General features: G+C 35.7%; 1 pseudogene; it reads right to left on the bottom strand.

Moving 5' to 3' along the window:
* Positions 1 to 622: 622 nt before the first annotated feature.
* Positions 623 to 821, bottom strand: LOC111763520 (small nucleolar RNA U3; annotated as a pseudogene).
* Between the last annotated feature and the right edge of the window lie 15,472 nt (positions 822 to 16,293).

The following is a 16,293-nucleotide window of genomic DNA, read 5'->3' as shown; positions in this document are numbered from 1 at the left end:
GATGACAATGGAAAAATGCCCTCAACATTCTGATAGAAAAGGGTTGCCTCCCTAAGATTCTAGAACTGGACAGATTATCACTCAAAAGGAAGGTGCATCAAAGACTCGCAAGGACTCAGATTTTTCAGGAAGCTACTAGTGGGTGTGTTCCAGTAAAACAAGACCTAAGTCAAGAGAGAAGATACAGTACACAAGAAAGTGAATCCAACTGCTGCTGAAAGCCCTGGTGGGATGTTGAGAGGATGACTCAAAATGCAACCTAAAAGAGTAACATGAATAAATAAATCAAAATTTAAAAATGAGTAAACAGAGAAGCCATCACAAAACCTTAACCTGGAAACGGTATGCCCACAGATAAATTCAGGTTATTCAGCTACCTCGAAAGTGGCAAAGTGAGAAGTAAAATCCAACTTCTTAACTGCTCACGAGCGTGCACAAAACGTACAGCAATCAAACGGCCCTACGTAATAATCATAAAATGTATCTACACCGATAAAAGAGAGAAAAACTAAACAACACAAACTGAACCACATTCAAGAAGTAAAACTAAAAAAATTCAAGAACTAAAGACAAAAGATTAACAAAAAATAGCCTTCCTTTAGAAGCCTAAACTAAAACAGAGACCACCCAGTCTGCGTTCTCTGTGTCTTGTCCTGTAAGAAAAAGAATCATCAATGGCAAAAGGCAGGTCCAGCAAAGAAACCCCAAGAGCCAGCTTCCCGCGCAGGAGACAACAGGGCGCCTCCGCGGGCTTCCAGGGGCTCTGCAGGTTCAGAGAACCTTCTCTAGGAACGAACTAATGACCCCTAAAATACAGTCTTAACCTGCCTGTTGCAGCCTCTTCTTGGTCTGTGTTAGCCTCGCACGTTAAAACGATGGAGATATGGTATAATCTTTCAGAAACATATAAAAGTAATTTTAAAGTATAGTTTTAATGTTTAAAAAAACCCACTTTGAATACACTTAAGACGTTTTTTGCTTTGAGAAGCTTTAAGGCGTCATGTTTTTAAATAACATAGTATCGGCCAAAGGTCAATCAAAAGCTGTGGTCTTTCTGTCTCTTAAAACACTCACGACTGTAACATAGGACTGTTTAAGAGAGCAAAATATGTAAAGCACGAATATGGATGATATTGCATATAAGACTGTTTTTACAAAATATAAATACATATATGCTAGAGAGAAGGAAACAATAGCAGCTATGTACAGCATTGAGAGAGAGGTGATGAGTTTTTTTATCATTGGAATAATGCAAGTGCTCTAAGGATGATTGAAGTGATAAATGCACAAATATGTGGTTACACCAAATACTACTGATTTCACACTTTGTATGGATTTATGCTTTATTAGTATGTATCAATAAAATTGATTTGATAGGGAAAAAACCTCACATTCCAGGGCTAGTTTAAGACAAAGTGTGTGTTCATTGTGTCAAATTCGAGTTCTCTAATTTAGATATGACTTGTATCTATACATGGGAATCAAAAAAATTAAATTAGGGAGGCACACTTGGCCCACTGGTTAGGGCATCCGTCTATCACATGGGAGGTCCGCAGTTCAAACCCCGGGCCTCCTTGACCCGTGTGGAGCTGGCCCATGCACAGTGCTGATGCGCGAAGGAGTGGCATGCCACACAGGGGTGTCCCCGTGTAGGGGAGCCCCATGAGCAAGGAGTGTACCCGGTAAGGAGAGCTGCCCAGCACGAAAGAAAGTGCAGCCTGCTCAGGAATGGCACCACACACAGGGAGAGCTGACACAACGAGATGACGCAACAAAAAGAAACACAGATTCCCGGGTTGTCAGCGGACAAAGAAGAACATGCAGCAAATAGACACAGAGAACAGACAACGGGTGGGGGGGATAAATAAATAAATAAATCTTAAAAAAAAATTTTAATTAGTCCCTGGGATCCTGAATTTTGAAAGGCACTAAGTGGGTTAATATGACCTTTTTGAGACAACTGCTAGTTATCCATGTATGTGTGGGTGTGATAGGACGTATCCAGCTCTTCAGGGTAGCTTTCCTAAAATCACATGTAGATACCCAGGCCAAATTTTAACTGAGGAAGGGAATGTTCAAAAAAAAAACAAAAAACTTTTTTTTTAATTAGGAAAAAATGTGACAAAATCTAAATTGGTTGTTTTGGTTTAGGGGAGTGATGAGTCTGTTTTTACTGGTAATTTTGTACATTTTTTAACTGTTTGAATATTTTGACCTTAGACTGTATCACCTTTTTAAAAAAATAACAACAGGTCTATCTAGACAATACATCATGGCTCATTTTTAGATTTCCTCTTAAAAATGTAAAACTCCACTGACAAAAAGATGTAATCTAAAATGTAAGAAATGTAATGACAATATAGAATGCATAATGGCACCAAAGCTAGAGAAATGATAATATTTGTAAAAGCTAGACAAATAAGTAAAAGTTTTGTATCTTGTACATATCTGATCACCTTGAGAGTTTGAATATATATATTTTTGCTTGAATTACCATTTATCTTTTAATGATATATGGAATTTTTTGTAGTTTTAAAGGACTACTAGACAATGAGTCATCGTGTACCTATTTTTAGCTTGATAGCAAGCAAAACACGTTTCAAGAAATGCATTGGCTCAGTCTTTCAGTAGGAAGTTGCAAAAATGACAATATTTTATATTACAATTTCATTAAAACAATATTTAAATTATTTTACATAAGGTTTTGCTTAGATTACAAACTATAAGAACTTCATAAAGGCACCATTAGATTTTTTATTCTCAATTTTGACAGCCTTTTTGGGAAATAATAAACATATAATAAACTATACATACTTAAACTCTACAATCTGATCAATTTTGACCTATGTTTACATCCATGAAACCATCACCACACTCAACATAGTGAATATATCCATCATGCCCAAAAGTTTCTTTATATCCCTTGAAATCCTTCTTTTCATCCTTCTTTCCATGGTATGGATATACCACAATTCGTCCTTTCGTCTGATTGACATTTGCAGTGTTTCCAATATGGGGCTATTAAAAATAAAGCCACTATCCCTATTCACGGATAAGTCTCTGGTGGGCATAAGCTTTCATTTGTCTTGGGTAAACACGTAGGAATGGAATGGCTAATTTATATGATAGGTGAGTGCTTAACTTCTCATGAAGCGGCCAAACTGCATTACACAATTTTACCATTTTACATTCCCATCAGTGGTGTATGAAAGTTTCAATTGCTCTAACATCCTCACTAATATTTGGCATGGTCAAATACCAAATATTATTGTCTGTAATAGATAATGTATTGGTTTCTTGTAATAGTTTTCATTTACAATTCTTTCATGACTGATGATATTGATCATTTCTTCATATGGTTAGCGTCATACTGTGTAAGTCTTTGTTGAAATGAAGTGTCTGTACAAATCTTTTTTTTTAAATTAGGTAGTTGTTTTTTACTAATGAATTTTTAGTGTGATTTACATATTCTGGCTACAAATTCTTTATAAAATATATGCTTTGCTAATATTTTCCCTAAGTCTATGGCTTGCCTTTTTTCTTCTTCATAGCAGTATCTTTCAAACGGTAGAAATTCTTGGGGTTAATTAAATCCAATTTATTAATTTTTTTTCTTTTGTAGCTTATGCTTTTTGTGTTTTAGCTAAGAAATCTTTACCTACCAAAGATCACAAAGATTTTCTCCTATATTTACTTTTTAAAGTTTTATAATTTTCTTTTTTACATTTCATGAGCCATTTTGAGTTAATTTGTATACATGGTACACAGAGGAGATCAAAGTTAATTTTTTGTAAGCGAATAGAAACTTCTCAGTATTGTTTGGTGATATCATTAATGTTTTTTATATTTTAAAACATTATGAAGGGTTTAGGTTAATAACACAATCTTTTAGTAATTTTTGATAGATAGGATGATGATAACATTTTATACCTTGTATTTCTTTCCTTGTTATTCCAGCTACCCTTCCCTGGAAACTGATTTGAAAATAGACAATAATGAGGTTAGATAATATTTCTTATGAAAATACATCCCAAAACATCCATTTAATTCTAGAGTTCACTATACTAGAATCTAGGTTTAATCATTAAGAGAAGATTTTTAAATCCAGAATGTAGAAACCAGAAAAATTAAAAATTAATTGTAGCTTTTTTTGTGGTCTTTGTGCCATTAAATGACATGTCATCTATAATTCTTTTCCCATATTCTTCCTTTTAGTAATAGACTCCCTCCTGCACAGAAGCACTCAACCACTGAGCCACATGGCTTCCCTGAGTTGGTTTTACTGTTTGTTTTGCTTGTTGTTTTGTTTTTACTTTTTCAGGAGGCACCAGGAACTGAACCTACAACCTCCCATGTAGGAAGGGGGAACTCAACTGCTTGAGCCACATCCACTCCCCCTTCTTCCTTTTAACAATAGGACCATTCGTTGTGCTTTAATAATAGAATCATCACTTTTGCATGTGGTTGCCCAGCTAAAGACTATATTTTCCAGTCTAAGATATCCATTTCCTTTATTCTTGTAAATGTCAAGTTTATTTATTGCACTTAAATACAAGTGAAGATACCATTCTCAAAGAACCATCAAAATAAACTGATTAATATATGAGGCTGTCTTCAAGGAATTTTAGAAGAAAAAGTTTAAAATTATTTGGATAACTCAGGCAAATAGCTTTAATAGGGAAAAGGACTACTGTTTACATGATAATGTTCAACAACTTCTCTAGATAACTCTCCATTTAATTTCTCTGGGAAGCAATCACCTTAATAATATCATTGCCATGGCCTTGATAAATGTGAGAACTGGCTATTTGTGTAAAAATTGATCACTTAGAGATCTAAAAAATGTGACTTTCTCCACATTTCTAAACTTCTGTTAAATCTGGCTTAATGTGTGCGCGTGTGTACATATATATGTATATGTTATACATGTTAGAGTTATATATGTATGTATATATTATATGTGCATATGTTTTTATGTATATATACCTATGCGTTGGAATTGTTTTTGTGAAAGTTAGCAAAATTTTAACTAGAAAAGATAAGTCGATATCTGATGAGATGTTAGATACATTATTTAAACAATTATTAGATAAAAGAAAAATTGGTTCATAAGAACTGACCCATTGACTAAGATCATATGTTCTCCTCATAGCTTTCCTTTTTGGAAAACCTTTAATAAATATAATGTCATGTCAGAATTGAGTACAGAAAGAAAGAAATGAGCAATTAATGTTGCCATTAAAACAGCACTAAATAGGTAGTAGGGAAGAACAAACAAGCTAAGAAGATCATGTCTGTATAGCAGATAGTAATGTTTGATTTATCTAAAGTACAGAAATTGGGCGGTGGACTTGGCCCAGTGGTTAGGGCGTCCGCCTACAACATGAGAGGTCCACGGTTCAAATCCCGGGCCTCCTTGACCCGTGTGGAGTTGGCCCATGTACAGTGCTGATGCGCGCAAGGAGTGCCCTGTGATGCAGGGGTGTCCCCCGCGTAGGGGAGCCCCACGCGCAAGGAGTACGCCCCATAAGGAGAGCCACCCAGCATGAAATAAAGTGCAGCCTGCCCAGGAATGGTGCCACACACATGGAAAGCTGACACAACAAGATGATGCAACCAAAAGAAACACAGATTCCCGTGCCGCTGACAACAACAGAAGCGGACAAAGAAGACGCAGCAAATAGACACAGAGAACAGACAATGGGGGGGGGGGGGAGGAGAAATGTATAAATAAATAAATCTTAAAAAATAAAAATAAAGTACAGAAATTGGGTAGCCTGATGTTCCATGCCTACACAATGCTTAAAGAGTCAACCAGTGTTAGCAAATATATTCAAATATATTCAGTCTTAGATAAAAACAGAGCATCTATTTAAAAAAGAAAACAAAGAAAAATTACTATTGACTGTTTTTAAAATGTATAACAGTGAAGCATTAAAGAACCACAAGATTGCAAAAACAGAGCAAAATTTTGCAAAGCTGTAATTTTCATGATGAAGCAAAAATTTTTACCATCTTTTATTTTAAAATATTCTAATAATCTTTAAACCAGATGAATGTGGAATTATTTTGTGATTTCGATTTTACTAAGGTGATTGTTTCATGAACAAAGTAAACAATAGGGAATGGCAAAAAATGGTAAACTATTAAAGGAATTCATGGTTAAAAATTCTGTTTTATTAAATATCACATTTATTCTTTTTCAAAAATTCTGGATAGGATATGAAGAACAACATTTCTAAAATAGATTGAGTATTAAATAATTCAAAATCCAAGAGTTGTGATCAAACAGATCTGTAGGCACATGTAAGTACCGCTGAGGTGAAAGTGCCAACCAAAGCAATTAGATTGAAAATTAATGTCTGGAGGTAATCAATGGAAGAACTGGCTCTGGACCTTCACTTCTGTATCATCTTTGTTTATTGCTATTGCTGGGTAGCACAGAAAAACCATCTCATTTCTGAAAGACAGGGAAAGGATGTTTCCCTCAATTTAGGCTTTTATAAATTAAATTGGAATCTATAGGAAGCAATTCCATGCTTAGATCTTAAGCAAATTTTATTAATGTTGCTGGCCAGTAATGAAGATAAATGGTAGCACGTTCCACTTAAGTCAGGAACTACAAATGCAAGGTTGGGACAGTTGGGGGTGATTAATGATATTTCTCTCTGCAAGGGTTCACGGGAGACTGGGGTTACCTTTGTCTCTAATGATGCCCCTTATCCTGACATTAGCCACACTGATGCATGAGTTGGATACTTGACATTCTTCAGTGCTCCAAATGTGACTCAAAGGTATCATACTGAATCTTCGATGTGAGCGCATCTTGGACGTGTTCTTTACATTTCACAACACATGTTATACCAGCTGATAAAATTTAAAACCCCAACAGGACCCATTTGAGCAGTCATTTGTATCATAAGGAAACTTCTCATGAATAGAATTTTCTGAATAACTGAGGGGTTCAATGGAAAATCCTGTTTTGTATCGACGTAAGTAGCTGAAAAAAAATCTTTGCAAAATGCATTAGCTCACTTTACAGCCTTGCTAAGTACAGTATACTAAAGCTAATTTAATTTTTCTTTTATGATTGATGACTTCGTAGTGCCTTGGGGTCAGTATGAATTGTTGTTGAGGTAATAAGTTGTAGTATATTGAACTCTGAATCTGCACTGACCAGATATTGGTTTATTTCATTGTGCTTTGTTTCTTTCTCCCTAAAGCAGAGTAGGAAAAGAAATTCACTGGTGTTACAGTTCTAGTTAGATCTTTTACTGTATATGTGTGTCACACATTATGGTTCTCAGGACAGGTGTCATGTGTAAAACCTGAAAAGTTTTCAGTAGTCCTGCCACATGGTCTTAGGTAGACACACCTATGACCCTGCTTTCAAATGTAGGAGTCTGCTGTCAGCCCCATTCAGTTTGTAGGCACCTCTGTGCCTTCACAGCTGCTGAAATTCCCATGGTTCTAATCAGTGAAGAAATAAACATAAATGCAATTGAACTGTCAGTATGGCTAAGATCTTTGTGGTCAGATTGACAAGCATAACAATTGTGCTCTGAATTCTGATGTTTTAATAAAGAGATAATAATAACCATTTCCTATCAAATTCTGTCATGGATATAAAAGTTCCATCCTCTTTAGCAGTGCTGCCCAAAAGCAAGGTGTCTCATCTTTTTGGGGGAAGCTCTATAGAGACACAGCATCCAGGCTTTTTCCTAGAGATTCTCCTTCAGTAGTTCAGGGAACGGGCTCATCATTCTGTTTTCATTTTTGTTTGGGGATCTTTTCACTTTGTTCAGACAAAGGAACCAATGCTCTAAAACACCTTTTGGGAACAAACATAGAACCTACGTAATAGAATAGGACTCCTCAGGAATCCTATTTATAAGAGTTGAAGGTCCAGTTCTTTCTATACCATTGAAATCCAAGACTGTAGACTCCCAAGGGAAATTAAACAATGCTGCATGGTAATGGTGAAAAGAGGGTGAAGGCTATTCCAAATGCTCTCATACCTTTTCTAACCTAGAGACCCAAAGTCCTTCATCTTTCATTTTGCTAAAGTTTCCACAATAGCACAACACACTCAAGAGCTGAAGACCTTTTAGAAATATCTCTTTTGAAAGAACAAGGAAATTGCTTGTTATATTAAAGGAAGGAGATGTGGGAAAGGTGAAAGATAAAATGATTTAATCGGCATTTTGATCAGAGATTTATGTATATAATAACCCTTTTTTTTGAATATATGAATGATGCCATTTTAGCCCAATTTATAGATGAAGACACTGATGTCCCAAGGTATTAAGCAGTCTACCAAAGATAATAATACATTTTAAAATAGCCACAATAATAGTGATTATAGTTATTTCTGGAAACCTACTATATATCAGGCATTGCACTAATTTATTTATATACATTATATTATTTAATTTTCACCATAGTCATATAAGGTAGCCATTACTTGTTTTTTATAAGAGCAGGAACTGAGGTTCAGATAGTTCAAGTAACTCCTAATTTCAAAGAAAAGGCACCTGAGTTATACATCCAGGTCTGTGTCCAAAGCCTATGTTATTTCCAATATACCAAGCCTAAATGGGAAATCTATACCTCTACCTACAAAATGAGGTTTCTGTATGTATGGGGTAACCATAAAAAATCCATACCGTGTGGGTGCTGAAAAGGAAGTTTTGCCCATCAATAAAAAGAGTCTCACAATTTTAGCCATTTGATACCAGAATGCAAAGAACATATTCATTACCTTCTGGAATTTAAAATCTGTAAAATACCCAAAAAAAAGAACTAGAATGATCATTTATAAAATATAGGATATATATCAAATGGCTTCTAATGATAGCACATATTTATAGAGCTATTATTAGGTACCAGACATTTGTTCTAAACTTCATAAACATTCACTCATTTATCCAGTAAGCAAAAATATGAGATTGATAATATGATTACCCCCCATTTTACAGAAGGGGAAAACTGAATAATAAATAAAATAAGCTATGAAGCTATTCTTAGGACTAAGAGATTGATTTCTTCCACGGGCATTAGTGAAAGATTTTTGGAAGTAGTAAAGGAGAAGGCCAGGCTTTGGGAAGGCTTCCAAATAGATAGGGTTTCAAGCAACAATAAAGTTCTTAAGTGACAGTGGGAATTTATCAACGGATACATTCTGATATTTTTATATATAAATGGGCAGTAATAAGGAAGCAAAGAGAACAGTTTAATAGTTATAATTATTTTAAATCCTACAGATATATTTATATAAAAAGAACAACCAAATTATCCTATTTTTTTTTATAATTTTAAAGGAATTTTAGAAAGAACCATTAATAAAGTCAGTGAACTCTTGGTTAACATGATTAAAAAAGAAACAGGAGTAAAAGAATATTGACACCTTGAAATAATAAAATCAATGCTATCTTTCAATTATTTAAGAACAGATTAAAGAAGGAGCAGAAATTTCATTCTTAGAACTGAACTGTGGGGAAGGGAAGAAGATAACAATGGCAATTGAAGGTAAAACTCCCAAACCCCACCCCAACTTTAAATAAAGCATCTTTCTTCCCAGCCCTAGGGATTGCGGGATAGAGTCTAATAGCGCTGGGCATGAACCCGGAATTAAACCGCATTGCCTAGTTTTACAGAGTGTATTGATAAGGTATATCCCATAGTTCATATTTACATCAACTGAAAACACATCACTAGTTTAGGTGCCATTAAGAAAGAGAAAAAACTGAACTATGATAACCAAACTATGACAAATAGTTCCTTATTATCAAGTATAAGACATCCTGACTTCAGAGATGTTAAAAAGTAAATAAGCATATTCTAATCAATGAAATATTGCACAATCCAATTCCCAGCTAAGTATTAACCTTGGTTAGTCTGCAAATCTATTGTGGATAAATGAAAATCTGATTATATGGTCAGGCATAAATTAAGGTTTGAAAAGCTGAATTCATAATCTACTTTAAAAGCCTAACATAACTACAAAGAAATAGAAATGTGTCATAGAAAATGCATAGATTTTGTAACCAAGCAGATGGGTTTTAACCCTAGCCCTGCACTATTTATGGGAAAAAAAACTATTTAGTCTTTCAATCTCTAGTTTTCTAATCTATAAAATGGATGTAGTACTTGGTGAGTCACCAGGGTTCTTGTGAGATTAACTAAGGTCATTGTGTGTAATACCTATCACAGTTCCTGATACAGGAATTGTTCCATAAACAAATACTCAGTAATTGGTTGACAGCCTAGTAAATCATGAACCAGGTGAGTTTTCCTTATTAAGACACAAAGGTCTCTCAAACTGCATAAGTAAATTAATTACCCCTTCATTCCCCAATATCACCATCCCTAGTGATAACTTATAAAACCAATGAAAATAAACATTCAATAAAATAGTGAATGAATTTAAAACTGATAAATTCTAGATAAACTTGTACAATGCATTGACTATGTCACAAATAGAAGCAAAAGGAGGTATAAAATACTATTATTATATTTGATTCATTGAATTCAAGTTTCAGAGATAATACTGGATGTCACATTCAAGGAGAAAAGAGAATATTGGTAGCCACATATTGTGATATATTTCTTTTTTCTGAGGAAAAACCTGTTGTAAAATGGCTTTTGTTGTTTGCTCACTTTAATTTGTTCTTCAAGTCTCTTACAATTATAATGATCTTTAGACTCAGATTTTCTTTCTCCCTAAGGATATAATAAATTGCATTTTCTTATACTGTAGCTGATTACATTTGCCTACATTAAACTCATTCTGATCTCTGCTGTACTCAATTGTAGCTTAGAAATACCGTAGTGGACTTATTTTATTTTTCCTTTTTCCTTCACTAATAAGCATTGTCATATGGCTTGTAGCCAATATGAAGAATGAGAAAAGTTCAGAAAAATCAAACCAATAAAATTCTGGGTTGTCAAAAAAAAACAAATTGGTTGTCAAAAAACAAAGCAAATTTCCCTTTCAAATGGATGCATTTATGAAAATAAAGGTCATTTGTTGAAGATCGAAGCCTTAAACAAACATGATCCTTGACAAATTTTTGTTTTTCAATTGTGCTATTGAAAGAAGTTTGAAGTATTTAAAGCACTAATATTAATAGCTAAAACAGTTTTCTCTCCTGGCAACCAAGATGGTAGCATAAGATGCTCCAGAATCATTGAACAAACAGCAAAATCTGGCAGAGCCATCTTCCTAACACTCTGGAAAACAGTTGAAGTGTTGCAGTAATGGATGAGAGTCAAATCCAGAAAATGCAGCTTTAAAAGCAGAAGGGGGAGCTCCTGGCTCCCCTGCTGGCCGCTCACCCACACCAACCCAAGTGCAGTACGGAGCCCGCTTACCCTCCACTGTGCAGCCCTGGCCCTGCTCCTGAGAGAGCAGAGTAACCCCTCAGCACACGCCAGGGTGCCTCCTATCAGTGCAAGCCAATCTATCAGCAGAAGCCTGAAGACTGAGGCAGGAAATTTGTCTTGGGCTTGCCCTTCCAGAATTTACCCTATAAGCAAAAATGTCTTGCAGTCAGAAAAAGCAGTGTAAGAAACAAACCAGGGTGGCCTGGGGCAAAGGATTACAGTGCTTTAAGTCAAACAATAGAGTACCCCCAGGGGAGAAAGTCTATTTGATAGGGAGTAAAGGGCACATTTCTATAAACAGAGGAATTCTTAATGCCACAAGCAAGCAGCAGCAGAGGACAAAATGCAGGTTCAGGAAAAATGGAGAGAAAAATTCAGAAATATGTCAAAATTAAACAACATATTCTTTTTTTTCCCATTAATATAGTACCAACTTTGCTTTTGCTACAAAAATGTTACAATGCTGTGGTTAGCTATAGCCCATAAAATACATTAGTTATATTATAATATTACATAATTATATTATATATTAGTTAAAAACATTATTAAAAATAAACAACGTACTCCTGAAAAGATCAATAAAATCAACAAACTTTTAGCTAGACTGATAAAGGAAAAAGAGAGAAGATACAAATAACTGAAATCAGAAACAAAAGTGGGGACTTTATTACCCACATCAGAGAAATAAAAAGGATTGTAAGAGGAGAGTATGAATAATTGTATCTCAACAAATTGTATAACCTAGATGAAATAGACAAATTCCCAGAAACACACAAGTTGCCTATACTGACACAAAAAGAAACAGAAGATCTCAACACATGAATAACAAGCAGAGACTGAATCAATAATAAAAAGCCTTCTGACCAAGAATAGCCTGGGACCAGAAGGCTTGACTGGTGAATTTTACCAAATATTCTAAGAAGAATTAACACCAGTCCTGCTCAAATTTTTCCAAAACATTGAAGAGAAAGGAACACTCACTAACTCATTCTATGAGGTCAACCTCACCCTAATACCAAAGCCAGACAGAGATAACACAAGAAAAGAAATTTACAGATCAACATCCCTTGCACATTAAAATAATTATATACCATCATCAAGTCAGATTTATCTCAGGTATATGAGGGTGGTACAACATAAGAAATCAATGAGTATAATAACCATGTTAATAGAAAGGAGAAAAATTTACACATCATCATCTCAATTGTTGCAGAAAAAGCATTTGACAAAATCTGGAACCCTTCTTGATAAAAACACTTTGAAAACTAGGAATAGAGTAGTGATGGAATCCTGCTGGAGCAGGCTGTTTCAGGAACATACAAAGCAGGAGGTGTCTGGACATCAATCTGGAGAGACTGCAACAAAATTAGTGCTTGCTCAAGGTACAAATGCAGGTTTCTAACACTAAACTCAGAAGCCGTGGGAAGGTAAATCCCTTCCCCCTAGGGCTAAGGGCAGCTGTGCTCCCTGAGAACTGCCGGTTGTGTGGCAGTGTTCCCAAGCCCTATGTACCCCAAATGCATGAACCCCAAGCCCTTGTTCCCTGAACCCCTGCAACCCACATTTCACAGACCTATGTACCTCGAGGCCACATTCTCCCAATCTTCTGTTTCCCGAGCCCCGCACTCCTAGAAATCCAGCACTGCCCTAGCCCTCCAGTCTCAGACTAACTCTAGGAGTGGGAGGGTTTAGGAGGGAGGTACGGAGGAGCCCAAGGAGTGCAGGTTCAATTTTCTGCCCCCCCGCCTTTATTGAGTTTGAAGGAGCCTAGCAGCTGACTTGAGGAGAGCCTAGGAAGAGAGGAGAGGCCAAACTGGTGAGAAATCCCAATTTACCTAAACACCCTGGAATAGGAAACTTGTTCTGGGAGAAGGTGGAGTCAGAAAATTAACTAGCTCCCCTTTAGTACACCTAAGGGAGAGGGACAGAGCATGTGCTTTGCAGGCTTCCAATAGCATATTTAGCGTTCCTGGCAAGGGGTGGGTGCTCTCTCTCAAGAAATTAAGAGACATTATTTTCTGAGGTGAGCTGGTTCACCAGGGACCCATTTGAATCTCCTATGGGAGCCCTAACACAGCCTTCCTACTGCCCTGAGAAAGAAGGAAGTGAGGAAGGGAGAAAGGGGGAAGGTCAGACTCCTAAGCAGTTTATTCAGTTGCAAAGACGATTCCTTGTCTGAGGCCTTGATTGGTCTTTTTTGTTGGTTTGTTTTATTGTTTTTCTTTCCTCTTTATCCCCCCCCCCCCATGGCCCTTTTTTTACTTCTTTTTTTTTTCCTTTCTCCTTTTCTTGCTTTTTTTTTCTTTCTTTCTTTTTCCATTTTCTCTTTCTTCTTTTTTTATATTAGGTGCTGTACACAAGATTTCTTATGTGCTGTGCTTCCTTATCCTCAATTTCCTCTTTTCTGTGTGTACTGATTTTGGCTACCAATGCTATCCCCTTTCCTTTACATCTTTCTATCCTCCCATCATTTATTGTTTCTTTTACATTCCACCTGTCTTTGTTTAGCCCCCAATATTTCTGACTTTTATCTCTAATACCTCTATTATGTTTCCTATCCTTTATTCACTCTTTATATTATTGTCCTTTCTTTTCTCTTTCCCTCTCTCCTGAACACACTGGCCTTTTAATTCATACTAATTACCTCCCCTTTTTCAGTTTACTACCTCATTATAGGTACTCCACTTTTTTATGATATAGCTTTACACAGCTTACATGAGTTCAATATCCATTCTGCTAGATCTCACATGGTTCTTCTGCTAGCATTCACTATCAATACTATTATTATATTTTTCTTTTCTTACTCCTTTTGCTTTCAATGACCCTAATATTTTCCTTCAAGGGAACTTAGCCAACAACAAGGAAATAGAATAAGAAAAACAAAGTGACAAAGAGAAGACTTAATATGCACAAAAAAACAACTAATTAAACCCCAAGATGAAGAAGCTAATCAACTGAATAAACCCTACAAGATAAAATGATGACCAGACAGCAATAAAAAAATACAGACATACCAATAATCAGGAAAACACGGCCCAATTCAATAAACAAATTAAAAACCAGGAAGAGGATTGGAACATTGAGTAACTAATTAAAGCTCTCAAAACATGTATCATGGACCAATTTAATGAAGTGAAGAAAGAGATTAAGCATATTAAGAAAACACTTGGAGAATATACAGAAGAAATTGTAATCATATGCAAAAAGATGATAGATATGATGGGGATCAACAGCACAATCCAAGAAATCAAAAATACACTCTCAGCAAATAACAGCAGATTTGAAGAGGCAGAGGAAAGAATAGTGATGTGGAAGATAGCACATCTAAAATCAAACAGATAGTAGAATTGATAGATAAAAAGATAGAAAAATTCCACAAGGAACTTAGGGACCTGAATGACAACTCAAAATGCACAACCATACACATTATAGGCATCCCAGAAGGAGAAGAGAAGGGAAAGGGGACAGAAGGGGTGTTGGAAGAAATAATGGCTGAAAACTTCCCAAACCTATTGAGGGAGATGCAGGTACATGGCCAGGAAGAACAATGTACCCCAAACAGCATAAATCCCAAAGGGCCTACGCCAAGACATATACTTTTCAAATTGTCCAAAGCGCAAGACAAGGAGAAAATACTAAAAGTAGCAAGAGAAAAGAGAACCATCACATACAAGGGTGGCTCCATAAGATTAAATGCTGATCTCTCATCTAAACCATGGAGGCAAGAGGCAGAGGCAGTGGTATGACATAGTCAGAGTAGTAAAAGAAAAGAATTTCCAACCATTCTACTCTATCCAGCAAAGCTAGCATTCAAAAATGATGGAGAGTTCAAAATATTCACAGATAAACAGAAACTAAGTGAGTATGCCAACAAGAAACCTGCCCTTCAAGAAATACTAAAGGTAGTTTTGCAGGAGGAAAGAAAAAAACAGGAGAGACAAAGTTGGAGGAGAGTGTAAGAACTACTGAAATGACAAAAAGAGGGAAAAAATCAAACAACATATGACAAACACAAATCCAAAGAAAATATGGCTAATATAAGTCATTCCCTGAAAGTAATAACACTAAATGTCAATGGATTAAATTCACCTGTCAAGAGTCTCATATTGGAAGACTGGATAAGGAAATATAATCCATCTATATACTGTCTACAAGAAACACATCTTAGACCCAGGGATTGAAAGTAAATAGCTGGAAAACAATCTTACAGGGAAACAATAACCAAAAATGGGCAGGAGTAGTAGATTACTATCAGACAAAATAAACTTTAAATGCAAAACTTTTGTGAGAGATAAAGATGGACACTACATATTAGTGAAAGGGATAATCTTTCAAGAAGAAAGAACAATCATAAACATTATGTACCTAACAAGGGTGCCTCCAAATACATGAGGCAAACACTGGAGAAACTAAGGAAGGAATAGATGCCTCTACAATTATAGTGGGGGATTTTAACACAACACTATCACCATTGGACGAACATCTCAAAATAGAATCAATAAAGAAACAAAGATTTTGAACAATATATTAGAGGATCTGGACATTTTAGACATATACAGAACATTACACCCAAATACAACAGTATATACACTCTTCTCAAGTGCACATGGATCATTCTCCAAGATAGACCACATGCAAGGCCACAAAAAAAGTCTCAATGAATTCATAAAGATTGAAATCATACAAAATAGTTTCTTTGACCACAGTGGAATGACACTGGAAATCTGCAAGGGCCAAAGACCCAGATTTGGCACCAAGATTTGGAAGTTAAACAACACACTCTTAGAAAAACAGTGGGTCAAGGAGAAAATCTCAACAAAAATCAATAACTACCTTGAAACTAATGAAAATGATAACACAATATATCAAAACTTATGAGATGTAGCAAAAGCTGTACTGTAAGGGAAA

Source organism: Dasypus novemcinctus, chromosome 16 (genome assembly GCF_030445035.2).
Source record: "Dasypus novemcinctus isolate mDasNov1 chromosome 16, mDasNov1.1.hap2, whole genome shotgun sequence".
Taxonomy (NCBI): Eukaryota; Metazoa; Chordata; class Mammalia; order Cingulata; family Dasypodidae; genus Dasypus; species Dasypus novemcinctus.
The sequence above is the reverse complement of the archived record's forward strand: the minus strand, read 5'-3'. Positions and strand labels throughout refer to the sequence as shown.